The sequence below is a fragment of the Sarcophilus harrisii genome, chromosome X, assembly GCF_902635505.1.
Source record: "Sarcophilus harrisii chromosome X, mSarHar1.11, whole genome shotgun sequence".
In the NCBI taxonomy this organism is placed as follows: domain Eukaryota; kingdom Metazoa; phylum Chordata; class Mammalia; order Dasyuromorphia; family Dasyuridae; genus Sarcophilus; species Sarcophilus harrisii.
In genome coordinates, this window is record NC_045432.1 from 34,823,578 (window position 1) to 34,841,240 (window position 17,663).

The window sequence follows — 17,663 nt, forward strand, 5'->3', positions numbered from 1 at the left end:
AAAGAAACTTCATAGCCCCGGGTGAGGGGGATAATAGTCCTCAGCTCCCGCATCTGGTCCATAGATTGAGGACCCCTACTAGGTATGCAAAGTGCTTTACATCCATGATTTCTCTTATGCCTCCCAATAACCCTATTGTTAGGTTAATATCCTCATTTTACAGATATAGAAACTATAGATTGACTTGCCTAGGACCCCTTGGGTAGGAAATCCAAAAGTTGGGATCTGAACCCAAGGTCTCTGATTCTTAGACCTTATCTCTTATCCAGGATATGTGAATTATGAGAGTATGGGTATGAAATTACTCTAAGAACAATATACAAAGTTAAGTTCTTCTTTGAATCAGATCCCCAAAGAGCTTCAGTCACTGCTGGAGCATCCTTTTGAGGGAAACACTATGATACAGTGGGGTGAGGATTTGGGGTCACAATAATAATTCCTAAGCCAAGCCAGCATGCCAGACCAAGGCTTTGGATACCAGCCTCCTAGAGAGAAACATGGAATTATTAGGGGATTTCAGGGCCAGAGGTGGTGAAAGAAGACTAAGCAAGTTCTGTAGTTAGTGTAGAATATATGGGAAGGGGGCTGCCACCCTTGCAGCCCCAAGTTCGTTTTTCTTCCAGAAGGAGGCTTGCCCTTGGGGAATAGCTTAAGACTCAGTGCTGGCCTAGTCTCTGTGGTGAAAGAGAAATGTACCATATTGTTGGCAGGTCACCTTTGCAACCCCAATTGTTTTCCTTTGGGGGGGAATTTAGACTTCATGGGCTGTCGGTCTACATAGGCCCTGAAAACAAGTAGCGTTCGCTAGGGAGGGAGGGGGAATGGGATCAGCCTTATGAACTGTTGTGCATTCTTTCTGAATTTTCTGTGGGTTGAAATAAAGGTTGTTCTTCACATGATAGCTGTATGCATTGTTACCTTGAGTTCTTACATGGAATCTGGGTATCCTTCTACTCACATTTTTGGAGACTCAGCTACAAGTTGTGTTTAAACTCTATTCTTGGGCAACTCTAAGTGGGAGTCAAATGAGCCAGAGAAAGACTTTGGGGTGCTGGCCCAAGATTAAAGTCAGTCCATGTAAGCTCAAAGTCTGGGGTCCAGGGACATAGATTAGATGAGCATGTGAAGAATTCTTTGAAAAGAATTATATTAAATTGGTTAGGAGCATGCATCATTACTATCTAGACCAACATAGAGTGCTAGGGATACATTAAGCAAATATATATTTATGCAGGAGACATGATCACGTCTAAGAATTTATAGGAGGAGGCGGAAGATGGATGACCATTTTGTAATTGTTTAAGTAAACTGGTAGAGATGCATATATTTAGCTGTGGCCGTACCCAGCACTTTCCTTTGTGACTTATTGTTCTGCTCATCACTTCTCATTTTTTATTTAAAAAAAAACATCTGTAGTTAATTTCCATTTATCTAAGATCCAGTGATCAGGTAACTGGAACATCTAGGCTTCTGTTTAGCCTTCTTCTCTTAATGAGAAAGAGACAAATGAAGTGCAGACAGGGATTCATTTTCAAAGCCACCTCTAGGCTGTTGTACACAGTCAGTACAGACCCAGCCAATCTTCCCACCATGAACATTAGTCTGTGTCTAAGGATTGATATTCATGTGGCTGACTTAGAGGCACTCCAATATCCCGACGTGTCCTGAGTTCTCAAAGAAAAATTATGTTTCTTATGGTCTTAGTATTAAGTGTGCTTGAGTATTTCACTATTTTTGGAAATTAATATCAGCTGGCCATGGGTTTGTGACTGGCAGCCTTGAACAGAAAGACGCAAAGTAGTAATGGCCCCAGTACCGAACTGGGGTCTAAATGGCAGAATTGGAGAGGGAGAGTTAATAAGTCAAGGGGGACAACAGACAGAGATTGGGAAGCTTAAATGAACTGGAATATTCAGGAAAGGGGAACAGGAAAAAGGGGTTGGGACAGGAACAAAGAATTGGGAAAAACCGGATGAGGGAGAGGCCAGATAAAGATGGGGCATTGATGACTGTCTGTATTCTGGTGTTCCTCTTCCCTTCCAATGATTATTTGTACTAGTTTTCTCCATGAACTCCATGCTATGGCCAAATTATATGAGTTTCAGTCCCCACAACATTCCCTGTGCTCTATTTCTTTTCTTTCCAAAATAAATCAATAAGCATTTAATTGAGTACCTACTGTGTTCCAGGCTCTGGAATGCAGGTACAAAAATGAGTTTTTTCCCTCAAGAGATTTGCATCCTATTAGAGAACAACATATGTTGCATATACAAATAATTTAATTCAATTAAGGTCACTTATCTTTTTCTTCAAGGGAGCTTCGGCTTCATTTTCAGCCTCATTTTCAGTTCTGATGTCCCTTAATTTAAAAAAAAAATTTACGGAGGGATATTTACTTTAAAGATATAGCAATAAAAAGTAAAAACATTTTCCACCAGCAGTCTCCTAGAGAGAAACATGGAATTACTAGGGGATTTCAGGGCCAGAGGTGGTGAAAGAAGACTAAGCAAGTTCTGTAGTTAGTGTAGAATATATGGGAAGGGCGCTGCCACCCTTGCAGCACCTCAGATCTACTTTTCCCCCACAGCACCATGATTTCCAGGAAGAGTGGACTCAGACTAAGTTCAACAAAATTTCTATATTATCTTGGGCCAACTGGGTCACATCTCCAGGCATCAATGGGATGGGAATCTTGATAAAGATATAGTTGAACTCCTGTTTTTTCCAAGTTTTTGTGTCAGATCAACCTCTAAAAATTAAGTAACAGGGCTACCTTGAGCTTGGTTTTCATGTTTGCTTCCCGAGAAAATGGCCTAGACCACTTCCCAAAGGTGACAAGAGCAGCCAAGACAATCAGTGACCAAGGGGCTTTATGTTTGGAATGGAAAAGCTGCTTGCCTGGCTGCGAATGGCCAAGTTCACTGGGTTATTATCCTTCTTGGACCTTGAAGTTCCATAAACATAGTGTGAACTGGACCTACTCATAGAGCTCACAGGTGAGCTCTTCACAACACTGAGATTTCCAAGCTGATTAGAAGTTAATTCTTCCAACTGAGGTTTTCATCTTTCCTCCTTTCTTTTCCTTCACCTCAGAAGTCCAATGATCATTTTTCCAATATAGATATGTTATATATGATAATGTTTACATTCTTTAGTTATATATCCATGTGTATATGCATATATATTGGTCTATATGTATATGTACACATTTATGTATAGTTCTGTATATGTGTGTGAGTTCAGTGGCCATTTTCTCAACTTATATATGTGTATGGAAAATGATTGCTAAGTTTAAATACACGTATGTAAACTTAGTATTTGCAGTATTTATATTTAGTATAAGTATTATATGCATGTATGTATGTATATACATATGTACATATACAAACCACACATGTATATTTATATACACATATAGGAATATATATTTTCATGGGGAAAACACACATATGTATGTAGACAGGTAGGTAGATATTTTTGTACCAATGTACACATACATAGAGGAATCCTATCTATACTATCTCTTCCAAGTGCTCATTCAACCTGTTTGCAGGTGCTACTACTCTCACAGGCAGTGCAGTGCACTCTGGGATAGCTCTCATTTGTTCAGTTTTCCTGACATAAAGCCTAAATTTGACTGGGCAGTCTCCCCCTATTGCTTCTAGTTCCACTCCTTGGGGCCAAACAAAATAAAGCTCATCTCTTTTTGCCCAGATGTTCTTTCACATCCTTGATTCCAGCTCTCATCTCCCCCCCGCCCCCCATTTTTTCTTCTCTAGGCTGAGGGCTGCCAGTGCTTTCAGGAATCCCATTGGCTCCACTCCCAGGTTCTTCATCCTATAGTTCCTTGTCCTTTCAAGTGAGCAAGAAAAACTCTAAGGGCTTTTCCCCCCCAAGAAGTGAAAATTCTCTTTCAAATAGAAGTATCTGTCTCCTACAAATCCTTCTGTATCCTTATGGATTCAAAGTATACAAAATCCACCCTCTCAAAGTCAGATCTGTGTTTGTTGGCCTCTAATCTTATGCCAGGAAGAATCCTGGAGGGACAAGAAGTTTCATTGATGGCAAGTCATTATGGGCAGGAAAAAAATGAAATTTCTAGAAATGACATCAGATGGCTTATAGAACTCTTTTCTTTTTATTTAAATTCAATTTTCTTTTTAGATTTAAATTCTTTCCTTTCCCCCTCTCTCTCCTCCTATTGAAAAAGCAAGAAAAACTCCTGATACAAGCATGTATAGTTGAGCAAAACAAACTCCTACATTGGCCACATTAAAAAAAAAAAGTTACATTCTTCACCCTGAGTCCATCACCTAAAAGTGGGTAGAATGTTGAATGGCCTGAAATTGTGTTCCTAAATCTTTCAAAGTTGTTTGTTTTAAACAATATCATCATACTTGCAAACAAACACACACATGTGTGTACATATATATGTTGTATTGTGTGTGTATGTTTCTGGTTCTGCTCACTTTACTTTGCATCAGTTCATAAGTCTTCCCAGGTTTCTCTGCAACCATCCTCTTCATCATTTCTTACAGCACAAGAGTGTTCCATCCATATACCACACCTTATTCAGCCATTCCTCAATTAATAAGCACAGCCTCAGTTTCTGATTGTTTGTCTTCACAAAAAGAATGACAGTAAGTATTTTTGTAAATATGAGCCTTTTCAATTTGTAACTATGCCCAAATACTATGAATACCATTTGACCCAGAAAAAGTCTGTATCCCAAAGAGAGCAAAGAAAAGTAAAAAGGACAGCTATGTATAAAAATATCCGTAGCAGTATTTTTTTGTGATGTCAAAGAACTGGAAACTAAGGTAGTAACCACCGATTGGGTACAGGCCAAACACATTGTAGTATATGAATGGATGGAATACCATTGTGCTATAAGACACGATGAACTTTTTTCCCCTTTTTGATCTGATTTTTCTTGTGCAGCATGATAAATATGGAAATATGTTTAGAAGAATTTCATATCTTTAACCTGTATTGGATTACTTGCTGTCTAGGGAAGGAGAGAGGGGAAACAAAGGGAGAAAAATATGGAACACAAAGTTTTGCAAGGGTGAATGTTGAAAACTATCTTTGCATATATTTTGAAAGCTCAAAAGCTAAAAAAAAGAAATGATAAGCAGGATGATTCAGAAAAACTTGAGAAGACTTATATGAACAAAGTGAAATGAACAGAATCAGAACATTGTACATAGGGACAGTAATACCATACGATGATCAACTGTAAATGACTTAGCTCTACTCAGCAATACATTGATGTAATGATCGACCTTCAGAGAAAGAACTGATGGATTCAAAGTACTTTTTAGCTTTCTTTATTTTTCTTGGTTTTTTTGATCTGTTTTCTTTTGCAACATGGTTAATGTGGAAATAAAAAATAATCAATATGACTTTCCACCTCTCTTTCTCTGATCTCTTTGGGAGTATAAAATATAGAACTCTTTTGAAGGAGGTATAAAGGCAACTAAGTGGCCCTTGTTCTAATTTCCCACAGTTGTAACCAGGACAAAGCAGTCAGAATTTTGTTTTAGGGTGCTATCCTTTAACAGAATAGAAATGACAAAACTTAGCACCTAGTTAGTAAGAATAATTAGTTACATGGGAAATTATCAGTTGTAGAAGCTAAAATGAACTCCTTTCTTCTTGCCCTCAGGTCAGGGTCCTATAGTTTCTGTCTCCCCATTAAGCACTAATATCCCTTCCCCAAATCCCCTCTTCAAAAGAGTCCATTCTTCTTACTATTTGCTCCAGGTGCGGCTTATGTTACTTGTCCTGGGTGCAAAATATTCTTAGCTTAAATTCTTTGAGAAAAAGCAAAGAAATATTATTTTAACAATAAGTTGGCCAGCTCCCATGTGTTTTACAGTTTTGGGAAATGACTTACCCAGCATCACAGTGAGTCAGTCCTGCCCTACATTTTCCTCTAAGTAAAAAGTCTTGGGACAAAAATGTAAAGATGGACAATTTGGTCCCCGAATTCCTTTCTAGATCTGATGTTCTGTGACTTGGGGTTCATGAACTTAAATTTTTTGTTGTTGTTGATAATTGTATTTCAATATAATTTATTTCCTTTTTAATTTTATGTAATTTCTTTTATGAGAAGGGGTCCATGTAGATTTCCAAGGCTGCTCAAGGGAGTCTACAACCCATAAAAAGTTTAAGACGCCAGCTCTGTGACTGTGAAATGAAGTATAGACTCCGCTATTAGGAGCTGTTGGAAGCTGGAGACGTTAGGACTTGCCTACTCTTATTACTTTCCCCCTGGAAACAGAAAAGTCCACATTAAGTATTGCTGATGAATTGAGGATCTTTAGAAATGACAAGAACTTGAGAATTTTCATAAAATAGTCCTCAACTGCATCTTTTTCACCCTCAGTGTCTCAAATGTCTCCTGGTCTCCCGCATTGCTAGTGCCTTTCCCCCTCAGATTTCCTTCCCTCTGTACATATCTGGTATGAACCTAGCTATTTTCATGCTGTCTCTATGGGACTATAAGCTCTTTGAGGGCAGAGACCACTTTTGCCTTTCTTTGTATCCCCAATGCTCAGTGCAGTGCCTGGCACATACATTTCAAATGCTTAATAAATGCTTTTTTTGTTTTGTTTTGTTTTGTTTTTTTGGCTGAGGCAATTGGGTTAAGTGACCTGCCCAGGGTCACACAGCAAGTGTTAAGTGTCTGAGACCAGATTGGAGCTCAGGTCCCCTCCTGACTTCAGGGCTGGTGCTCTATCCACTGTGCCACTTAGATGACCCTTAATAAATGCTTCTTAATAGATTGTTGATGGGGATATTTGCTGGTAGAAAAGAAGGCAAATTGGGAGCAACATAATACCTTCACTCTAGAGAGGACTGAGTGTAGGGAATTGAGGTGAGCGAGTTGGGATCTGAAGGTTCCGTCTTCACTTTGCCTCTGAGAATGTCAGCCCTGAAGGGGAGTTTAGGCCATCTGGCCCAATTCCCTGATAAGAGAACTTGAGTTTAGAAGGTAAAATGAGACGAAGGGGAGAAAGAAGCACAGGATTTAGATTTGGCTTCTAGGTTCGAATCTTCCACCTGTTCCTTACTGCCTATGTGAGAAGAGCAGGCTCTTTCCTCATTTTGGGTCTTGATTTCCCCATCTGTAACCTAAGAGGGTAGCAACAGTGGGTGTTCCTTGTAGCCCCAATAGTCTGTAAGTCCATGTGGGTGTAGCCCATCTGGTCAAGTTCACCAGGAATGGCAGTTTAATATTCTCGCTACCTCTTTTCTGAAGAAGAGGAAAACAGATTTTTCTAATGTCACTGATATCCAAGACATGGTATCTTCTCTTTCTTAAAATTATCGCACCATTGTCATGGTGCAGAAGCTAAGCTCCTCAGCTCTGCCCCCCTGCAGCTGCTTCACCTCTAGCACCTCCCACTGAGAGATGAGGAAAAGACAAGGAGGAAAAATAGCAGGGTGACTGTGGGAAGCACATTTCTATCTGGGTCAGGGCCTCAAGCCTCTTAATGGGGTACTAAAGCAGACTCCTAGGAGGCTCTACTAACCCCATGTCACCAGCTCTAGATGTGACCTACTGGCTTCCTGAGGCACTGCACTATATACCATCATTTTTAATCTAACAAGGCAATAAAAGCAAGGTGAGACTACAAGCATCTTCAGAATGGAAAGTTCTCCTTGTTGAGGGCGTGGTGCAGTCACGTCCTTGGCCCTTTCTTGGCTCCTCATAAATCCTGCATGGCTGACTGAGGGGACTCGAAGGCTAGTATATCCGGCGCCTTGTATTTCCATAACATCTGGCTTAAAGCTCAGCACGCCAATGTTTGTACAAAAGGCAGCACATCACCTCGAATGCTCACACGGGAAAATGAAATGATGCTAAGTGCGCTCCTCCACCTCTCTTCCCTCATCCTCCCCTCAAATAGGCAGAAAAAAGAATGTTTGGATTAGCTTCGATTTAAAAATGTAACATGTTTTCTCTCCTTGATGAATAATCATCTTTCATTTATGCTAACACTTCATTAAACTAATTGTATATTCTCTTACCAGTGGGAAATGGCAGAGAGAACACTGGTCTTGGAATTAGAGGATCTAGCTGGCTTTGCTTTCTGGTTCTGAAACTCCCTAACTCTGGGTACCCGAGAAAATCAGCCCATCTCTTGGAGCCTCAGTCTCTTCATCTGTAAGATGGGGAAACAATAGCATCCCTGCTTCCTACTCAGGGCTATTGTGAAGATATTGTTTTGGAACCTGGAAAGTGCCATTAATGGAGTAATGATGATGGAGATGATGTTGACAGAGGCAAGGACAACTTCTTCTCCCTGCAATCTGCTCCCTAGTAAGGAGTGAGGGACCCAGGCAGATGTTGAACCTAGCAGACATTCAGGGGAATAGGAGGTTAGGGAAGTGGAGAGGGTAAATATTGGGTTTTGGTGTTGTGCACACCTATAACAATCGGCCAATCAGTAAACATTAATTAAGCGCATGCTACAGTGCCAAGCACTATGGTAAGAGCTGGAGATACAAAAAGAGGCAAAAGGCAACCCTTGTCCTCAGGAAGATTACAATCTAATGGGAGAGGAAAAAAGCAAACATATATATGAATATGATAAATCAGAAATAATTAACAGAGGGAACTTATTAGAATTTAGTAGAATTAAGATGGCTTCTTGTAGGAGGTGGGGTTTTAGTTGGGAAGGAAGTCAGGGAGGTCAGGAGTCAGAGGGAAGGATGGAAAGTCTTGAAGGCATGGGGCACAGGCAGAGAAAATGCCATAAGCTGAGAGATGGAGTTCATAGAACACCCAGGAGGCCGTTACCACTGGATCATACATGTGAGAGTGAGTCACCACCATCTCCCTTCCAAAACTGGAATCCTTAAGTCTGTCCTCTTGGGTGGGATGTACTAGAAAAGTGACTCTATTGCCTCTAGAGAACCGTGAGCCTTCTTCATCTCTCTTGGGTGGATGTTGTTCTCATTCTCATCTGGGCACAATGGTGTTCAGGGGTACATAGGAGATTGCATCTGATCTTCTCCATAAAACTGTTGAGGTTGGTGACAGAGCTTGGGGCCCAATGTACTCCTGTCCTTTGAGGGTTTGTGATATCATTGATGTAGATACTCTCTTCAACCACATACAACCAAACCCCTTCATACCACCCTTAATAGGGGACTTCTGAGAGTCACTGTGGCCAAAAAACTCCACCTCCCTGCAGATGACCTGGTTGCAGGTCTCTCTGAATTTCTTGAAACTGGCGCCTAGTTGACAGTCTGTTGCTAAGCCCACAGATGAAACCTTTCTTGCTTGGATTTCCTTGGGAAATTTCTTATAAGGCTAGGTTCACCACCATGACATGAGGATGTATTGGAGGAAGAGGATGGTGAAGACCTTGGTCATAATAGACACTGCATCCTTGGTGAATCAAATGATTACTCTCATTTTACAGATCTGAAAACTGAGGCTTAGCATTTTAGAGACTTTCCCAAGTTCATGCAGCTAATTGGTGGTACAGTCAGTACAGTACCAAAGTCTCTTGCCATCTAATCGAATGCTTTCTCTTTCACTGCATTATCTCTCTACCAGTGAGTTCATCTGACCTAGATAGCTGGGCATCTGCCCACAAGTTCTACAGTAAAGTATATGGGCATCAATCCAAGATTTTGCTGAAATCCAGATAGATCCTATATAGATTACATACTGTGTATCTATAGCCTTCCATTCCAGGCTGCCAAAGAAAGCCAGGGAAGTCCAATTGGGATTATTTTGCTTATTGAAACATGAAAGTTGTCTCTTTCATTCAAGGCCTCGGGGCAGATACACAATAAATATCTTGATCCTGGTTCATCTTTTTTTTTTTTAATAGATAGAAGCTTGTCAAAATAGGGTTGCAGGCAGAGTCTTCTTATTCCCAGGGACACAAACCAACGGTTATACAGAAGGGGTGACAACTGCCTTCTTCCACTACTTGGTTTAACTCTGGTGAACTGATCTTGGACTGCCAGTGGCCACCTGGGAAGCTAAAGGTGCTGTGAGTCACTGAGGAGATGTGGGAGGGAAATGATCAATCCTTGCCACTCTTATTTCCCCAAAAGAAAAGATTGAGTGCCTCTAAGTCACTGATGCCCCAACAGCTGGCTTGACTGACACACGACCAGTCTTCCCCAGAAGACCTTTCTTTTGTATGCCAATGAACGTGTCCCCCCTACTGTTATCAAATCAGTTGAAGTTGGGGGCTGAATGGCACATTCGTCACACAGCTGTTGATGAATAATCAATGAAGTCTTGCTAAATGGCTCTGTACACTGGGGTACAGGTGTCATTCATAGGCAGGCAGTTTGGGTGAGGGGAATGCTCTGGCTGAGAGTCAGGAAATAAAGCTTTCATTTCTTGGGCCACCAATAAAAAACCCATGGAATCATAGAACCATAGATGATCAGAGCCATAGGCTGTCAGAGCAGAATGATGCCTTGGAGACTCTCTAAGCCAATGGATTCTTCACCTTTTTTGTGCCTTGGATCCCTTTGGTGATCTAGGAATTCCCAAGTGCTCCTCAGAATCGTGTTTTACAAAGTAAATCACAAAGGAGATGTCATATTGCAATAAGAAGTTAGTGAAAATTAAGATGTCATTTCCCACCCCCCCCAAGTTTTTGGATCCCCAAAATCTACCCATAGAGTCCCTATGAAATGTGGAATCCAAGTTAAGAACCCCTGCTTGAGGCTTATTCCCTCTTGTTACAGCACGGAAATTGAGAGGGCAAATACTTTGCCCAAAGTCACTCAACTAGTTGGGAACACAACCAGGACCCGAGGCCAAATCATTTACATCATGATTTTGTCCCTGGCCATAGGAAATGAAGCACCAAGCAAAGTGAAGGGAGCAGAGGCACACAAACAATATTTAAAGGTTTATGGTAATCTTAAGTGGAAAGAACGACTACCACAAGACAACTGAAATTGAAGGCTACAAAAGAATGCTGAATGTAATCCATATTCCACATAATGCATAGCTTTCCATAGAAAAAGAGATGGGAGAGGCTATTCCCTGTACTCCTTGGTGGAGGTGGCGTTCTGTGAGTGTGGAACATTGACCTAAGGCCCATTGTTTTTGATTTGTTGATGAATTTGGCTGATTTTTTTTCTTTTCTTCCGCTTTAAATTGTCTTTTGCTTTGTTATAAGGGATAGGTTTCTATGAGGGAGGCAGGGAGATGTTCCAGGGGAAATCTAGGTGATGTTAAATAAAAATATAGCAATAAAATCTATCATTAAAAGAAGAAAGTAGGCAATGAAATAAATGTAAAGGCATACACTACTTTTTCTCTCTCATAAATGTCCTACTTTCTACCTGGAATTTTCTCTCTAATATCGGGGAGAAGGCCTATGCTCTGACCCTGCCCTCAGGACCAGTCTGACTATATGTCTCCTCAGGATGCCAGAGAGCCTAAGGATTTTGCGGGGTACCCCCCTCACTGGTGGTGTTCTCTCATTTGTTAGGGATCTGTTACTAATACCCTACTTCCATTTAATCACTTCTCACTTGGCTTTTATGAAGCGAGGTGGTGCAGTGGATAGAGCCCCAGTCTGAAGTCAGCTTCAGTTCAATTACTAGCTGACCCTGGGGTCTGTTTGCCTCAGTTTCCTCATATGTAAAATGAACTGGAGAAGGAAATAGCAAACTACTCCAATCTCTTTGTCAAGAAAATCTCAACTGGGGTCATGAAGAATCGGACGTGGTTGAAAAATGCAAGACAACAACATTCATTTTACAGATAGAACAAGAATAAATGTACAAACATTTCCCCCAGTACCTCAGTAGCGTAATCTCCCCTATATCAGTGGTGTCAAATACACAGCTTATAACAATCCTGAGAGCGTCCCAAACCAGAGTAAAATGTAGTTTCTATCAGATTTTAATGTATTGATGTATTAATTAAAAAAAAAGAACTATATGGACATGGTTCCTCCAGCTAAGTCAGGGCTGTGTATTTGACATTGATACTTAAGCTTCTCACAACTCTAAATGGGGTCATGAAGATGTAGACATGACTTAGACAACTGAATGACAAAATACCATTTACTACCTGTAACCTCAGGTAAATCACGTTATTTTTCTGGGCCTCAATTTACTCATTTTTAAAATGGACAGGGGTGCCCCAGGGATAGGGTGCTGCAGTGGCAAGAGAACCTAATGACTCTGGAGTCAGTGAACTTGAATTTGAGCCCTGGCCCTGTCACTTACTACTTTTGTGATCTTGGGCATTGTCTTTGAGGGGTGGAAAAATATTGAATATTGATGAATCTAGACTCAAAATTCTGGCTTGGCTGTGTTACTTTGGTAAATCCCTTCATCTCTCTGGGCCTCAGTTTCCTTCTTTATCAAATGAGGGAAGTTGGAAGCAATAACCCTAACACCTCTTCCAGAGTTGTCTATGAACTGGTGACTAAATGGATGATTGGAATGGAGAGCATTCCATGATGCACATTAGAGTGGGGACAAAACAAAATGCTATGTGAGGTCAGAGAGGGGAGATCAGGGCAGACTTTGTGGAGAAGATAGCATCACAGTTGGGGTTTGTGGTGTTGTGGGTAAGAGATGGCTTTGCAGTCTTGTAGACCTGGGTTTCGTCCCACCTCTAATGATTGATGGTTGTGTAACCCACAAATATCCTCTCAATCTCCCCCTGTGTCCCCCCCCCCCCCGCAACACTGTGGCAAAGAAGATCAAAATCTGCATTAGGAGAGAAAGTTTCTCATCTGAGACTTTCTTATAAAAATAAAGTCACAGATCCATGCTCTGTCCTGTAAATGATGTGTAGGATTTCAAAAAGAGTTCGAGGAAAGAGATTCCAAGTATAACCTAAGTTGTGAAAAAGTTAAAGTGCCAGGTGTGTTGGGGAAAGGAAGGGACAGACAGATGGTAACCCAGTTGGCCCAAAGGGCAGAGTATGTACATGGAAATTATATGGGATAAGGCTGGAAAACTAGGCTGACATTAGATTGTCAAGAGCCTTGAATGCCATGTAAGGGAGGAGGGTGAATGTGATTCAGGAAGTGCCAAAGAAGGCTTCAGGGAGCTAAGGAAGGATTCTAAGTAGATATGTTATCAGATTTTATGCCTATAGGTGGATTGTCCCAGAAGCAACATAAGGACAGTGGGAGGTAGAGAGCAGAAGGGGGATGATGCATGAGAAGGTTCAGACTGGTGGGAATGAAGATCCATATTAAGGTGGTGGCAGGGGTAAGAAAACAGAAGGGACAGATGGGAGAGATGGTTAGTGAGGGGAAATTGACAGGTAAGGGAAATGGAAGATTCAGAGAATGCTAGGGTTGTCTACCCAGAAGAATGAGTAGAGTGGAAGCCCCAGCAGAAACAGTGGAGCACAAGGAGAAATTATAATTATAATAAATTATAATATTCCCTGGGAGTATTAGGGAGCTTGGGGTCTTAATGGAAGGAGGCATATTCAAAGTCCTCCCATTTTCCTCCCCATTCAGGTCTCACTGAGGCTAGCTAGGCTGGGACTAATGATTGGAATATGATTTTGGAAGCATACCGAAAGGAACCTTAACAGCTAAAAGGAAGCAGTGGAAATGACATTGTGTATTTAATAAGAGAAACTCTTGTGAGGGATCCCAGGGTAGGGGTAGAGGGGAAGCATGGTGGGGAACATCTGAGTGAAGATCATCGGAAGGGGGAGACAGACGATAACGTAGTGTGACCACAAGTAATAGACAGAAGAAGAGAGGAGGAGGAATAAGATACAGAATTTGGGAAACAGCAGAAACCTAAAACCAAGTCACGATGGAGGAGTGATGAGGGACTTCAATTCTCAGAACATCTGTCGAAATTCTTTCTGCCCCAGGCAAAGCATCAGATAGGGTGTTTTAAAAAAAAGTTATCTGAATGATAATTTCACCCTTCAAAGGTGGAGGAAGCTAGCAGGAGTCCAAAATGCTACCCTAGACCTAATTTTGACTAGCAAGAAAGAACTAATTGGGTGCTGAAACAGAAATCATGAAAATCTTAAGATGATGGGCCATTCTGTCTTAGCATTTATGACAGAGAAGAGGAAGGCTGGAAATTATCTGGCGAATCCCCTAGCTTTTGGATAAACCGATTTTGAAAGGTTCAGAGAAAAAACTAGTTGGTTCCTGTGGTTTAAAATTCTATAGGGGAAATTGGTCCAACGAGGGGGGGGTACTTTGAAGAATGAAATTGTGGAGACCGAAAAGGATAAAACAAAATATTCAACTGGGAGATGAACTTGAAGACAAGCATAGTAAGAGAAGATGTTAAGAGAAGCTCTAACTACTGCAACCGAGTTTAAGGCAATAGCCCTAGCATATTGAAAAAAACATCAGAAAGCAGTGGAAAGGAAAATAAGATCTATAGAAATCTTAGTGTGAAACAGCTGAGCCACAGTCTCCCAAGAGTATTCAGAAATGAAACTGGCAAGAGGAAAATAAATAGCTAAATAATAGGACAAGTTTGTCAACAATGTTTTGATAACAATCATCACCAATGGGAGGTGGCGATGTCGTAGCTAGATCCTAATACCCTGTAAGAAGGCAAATTCAGGAAGAATATCAGGATGAACCCAAACATACATGGAAGAAGAAAATTTGTGTTGTGACCACCCAAATTGGGAAAGCATTGAGGAATTGATTTGTTAAAATATCTTCAAATGAAAGTTTTATTGACACTTTTTTATACTTTATAATAGTAAACATAATGGGGCATCTGTGTAGAGTTGGTAAAGAAATACCTCCTTTGATCCAACAGCCCTGCGAGATGAGTGCTATTATTATCTCTAGTTTACAATTCAGGAAACTGAGACTGTGAGAGATTAAATGACTTGTTCGAGGGGCCACACAGCTAGTAAGTATCAGAGGCAGGATTTGAACTCAGGTTTTCCTGACTCCAACTCTAATACCCTGGGTATTGCATCATCTCCCTGCCATAATTTCTTCTATCCTTTTCCCCACTTGCCTGGGCCTTCTAACAAAGGAAAACCAAAGACAATGTCTTCTTCTGATAGTGTATACTCCATTTCTTGCCTGTAGCCCTCTTCCTGTCTACTGAGAGGCTGGAAGTAGAATTCAGTTACCTTTTAGTGGCATTTTCCTTTACATGATTGTTCTCCTGGTTCTCTTTACTTCATTCTGAAAAGGTGTGACTGTCTGGCAGGAGGAGGGGAAACCTACCAGTCACAGATGAATTGAAACACTGGAGAAGTCACACAGCAGAAGGATTAGCCCAGCTCTGCCTGGCCCTCAAGGGTAGGGCCAGGAGTGATGAGTAGAGGCGGATTTTAGGAGCGGTATATTTCAGCTCCATGGAGGGAATACATCCTGACCATGGCAAAGCTATCTGCAGGGAAGTGGGCCACCCTGGGGGCATCTCCCGGAAGCCAGACTGAGCTTTGTCCTCAGAGGGGATGTTCTAGAGGGCTTTCTGGTTCAAGTAGGGGCTGTACCAGATGGCTTCTGAGGCCCTTTACAGAAGATTTAGAGATGCTCTTATGATCTACAGATAGCTACAGAATCATGTGTGAATATATATATATATATGTGCCTATATAGATTATGAGTACATATGTGTATACACATGTGTATACATGAAATGTATGTGTATATATATATATATAGGTATATAGGAAATAGGTGTAAGTATATATGCATGTAAATGTATGTGCAACATATATGTAGACATGTATTGTGCAATGCATAGGTAGACTGTGTATATGAAATGTGTCTATATGTATATGTGTATGTGTGTGTCTATGTGATATATATATATATATATATATATATATATATATACACACACACACACACACGTGTATATATATGAAAGATCTTTGACTAAAGAACCCAATAAAGAACCAAGAGTCATTGGTTTCTACAGTTGTCACATCTTGGTGGCAAAGGAAGGGAAAATAGGATTGGGGGGGGGCACTCCAGAGCCCAAGGTGGCTGGCTGCCTCTTCTTATCCCTCCCACTTGCCCTGATGGGTTCCATTTCTCAGTTAAAGCAGCTGTGTTCTGCTCCAGCAATCATTCACTGCTAATAGGAGCTGTTCAAAGTGTTCCCTTTTCTTGTCAGGCTTGTCACAGTGCATCTTGGAAAAAAACCCATTTCTGTGGGTTTGTAACAGGGTTAACAGGTAGAAATCAAGGCTATTAAGATTGTTCCACAACTCTCTCAGCACAAGCTCATTTGTCAGGTCCCATCCCTAGGAACAGACTAACCTAGAATATGGTCTTTGATAAAAATTAGGAATATAGTTTTGCCCTCAGTTCAGCAGGAAGGGCTTGAAAGGGGCGTGATAACTCAGCTGGGGGCCCCAACTCAGAGTTACTCCCCCAATGGTGAAGAGATTTTTGGTAGTTTTTATCTTCCCTCAAAACTGTGAAAAACAATATTGATTTAAAGGAAGGAAGGAGTGAAGGAAGGAGAAAGAAGGGAGGAAGAAGGAAAGGAGGAAGAAGGAAGAAAGGAGAAAAGAAAGGAAGGAGGAAGGAAGGAAGGAGAAAAAAGGAAGGAAGGAAGAAGAAAGGAAAGAACGAAGGAAGAAGAAAAAAGAAGGAAAGAAGGGAGTGAAATAGGGAGGAAAGGAGTGCCAGGCTTTGTGCTAAACATCTTACAAATATCATCTTTATTTGAACTTTACAGCAATCTCGAGAGATAGGTACTATTATGATTCCCATTTTACAGCTGAGGAAACCTAGCAGACAGAGGTATAGTATCTTGTCCAGGGTCACACAGCTAGGAAGTACACAAGGCTGGATTTGAACTCAGTTGTCCCTGATTCCAGACCCAGTGCTTATTGTTCCACCTCCAAGATAGCTGGCTTACAAGGCAGCAAGCCAGGTTCAACAATGGACTGTTGGCTTTTTGCAGAGTCCTGTTGGAGTACTCTGGGATACCTTGCTTGTAATCTTCAGAGAGGACGCCAGCAGTTTCCAAACCCTTTCTTCTTCCTAGCTTCCTGCTCAGGCTCTGTCCTTTTTGGGGGCATCCGGGTCAGAATTTTGGTGTGTGAGCTCTAGGAATTTCTGCTACTTCTCTTCCCCCTCCAGTTCGTGCTCCCCAGCTGTCAGGCTGTGACCATGTCACTCTCTGTTCAATCAACTTCAGTGACTTCCTCTTGCCTCCAAGATCAGACATAAGTCCTCTGATATCCAAAGGCCTTCATAGCCTGGCCTTTCTCAGCTTTCCAGCTTTCTTATACTTCCTCCCTCCCCACTTCCTCTGGTGATGCTGACTTTTGGTAACTTTTATGCCAGGTGGATTCATGGAAAAAAGAATGGAAGTTTCTGTGGATTCCAAATGACAATTCCATAGCTCTTAAATGTCTTCCAATAATTTTTCCATTTTCATTGAAATAAGTTAACAAAAAGAGGAGGCAGGACCAGCAGACACACTGAGCTTTTCCCTCTTTTTGCTGTGGGATTGGACTTGGAACCAGGAAGAACTGGGTTTGAATGCAGCCTCCAGACCCCAATTGTGAGCCTGATACAGCACCATGATTGCAGGTTGTAAGCCTGAGGGATTGGGAAGATGATGATACTTGTGCTGATACCCCAATTTTGCCTTTGGCAGCAATAGGAAAGTTTGAAATGGGGAAGGGCTTGGGGAAAAGATAATGAATTCACTTTTGGACA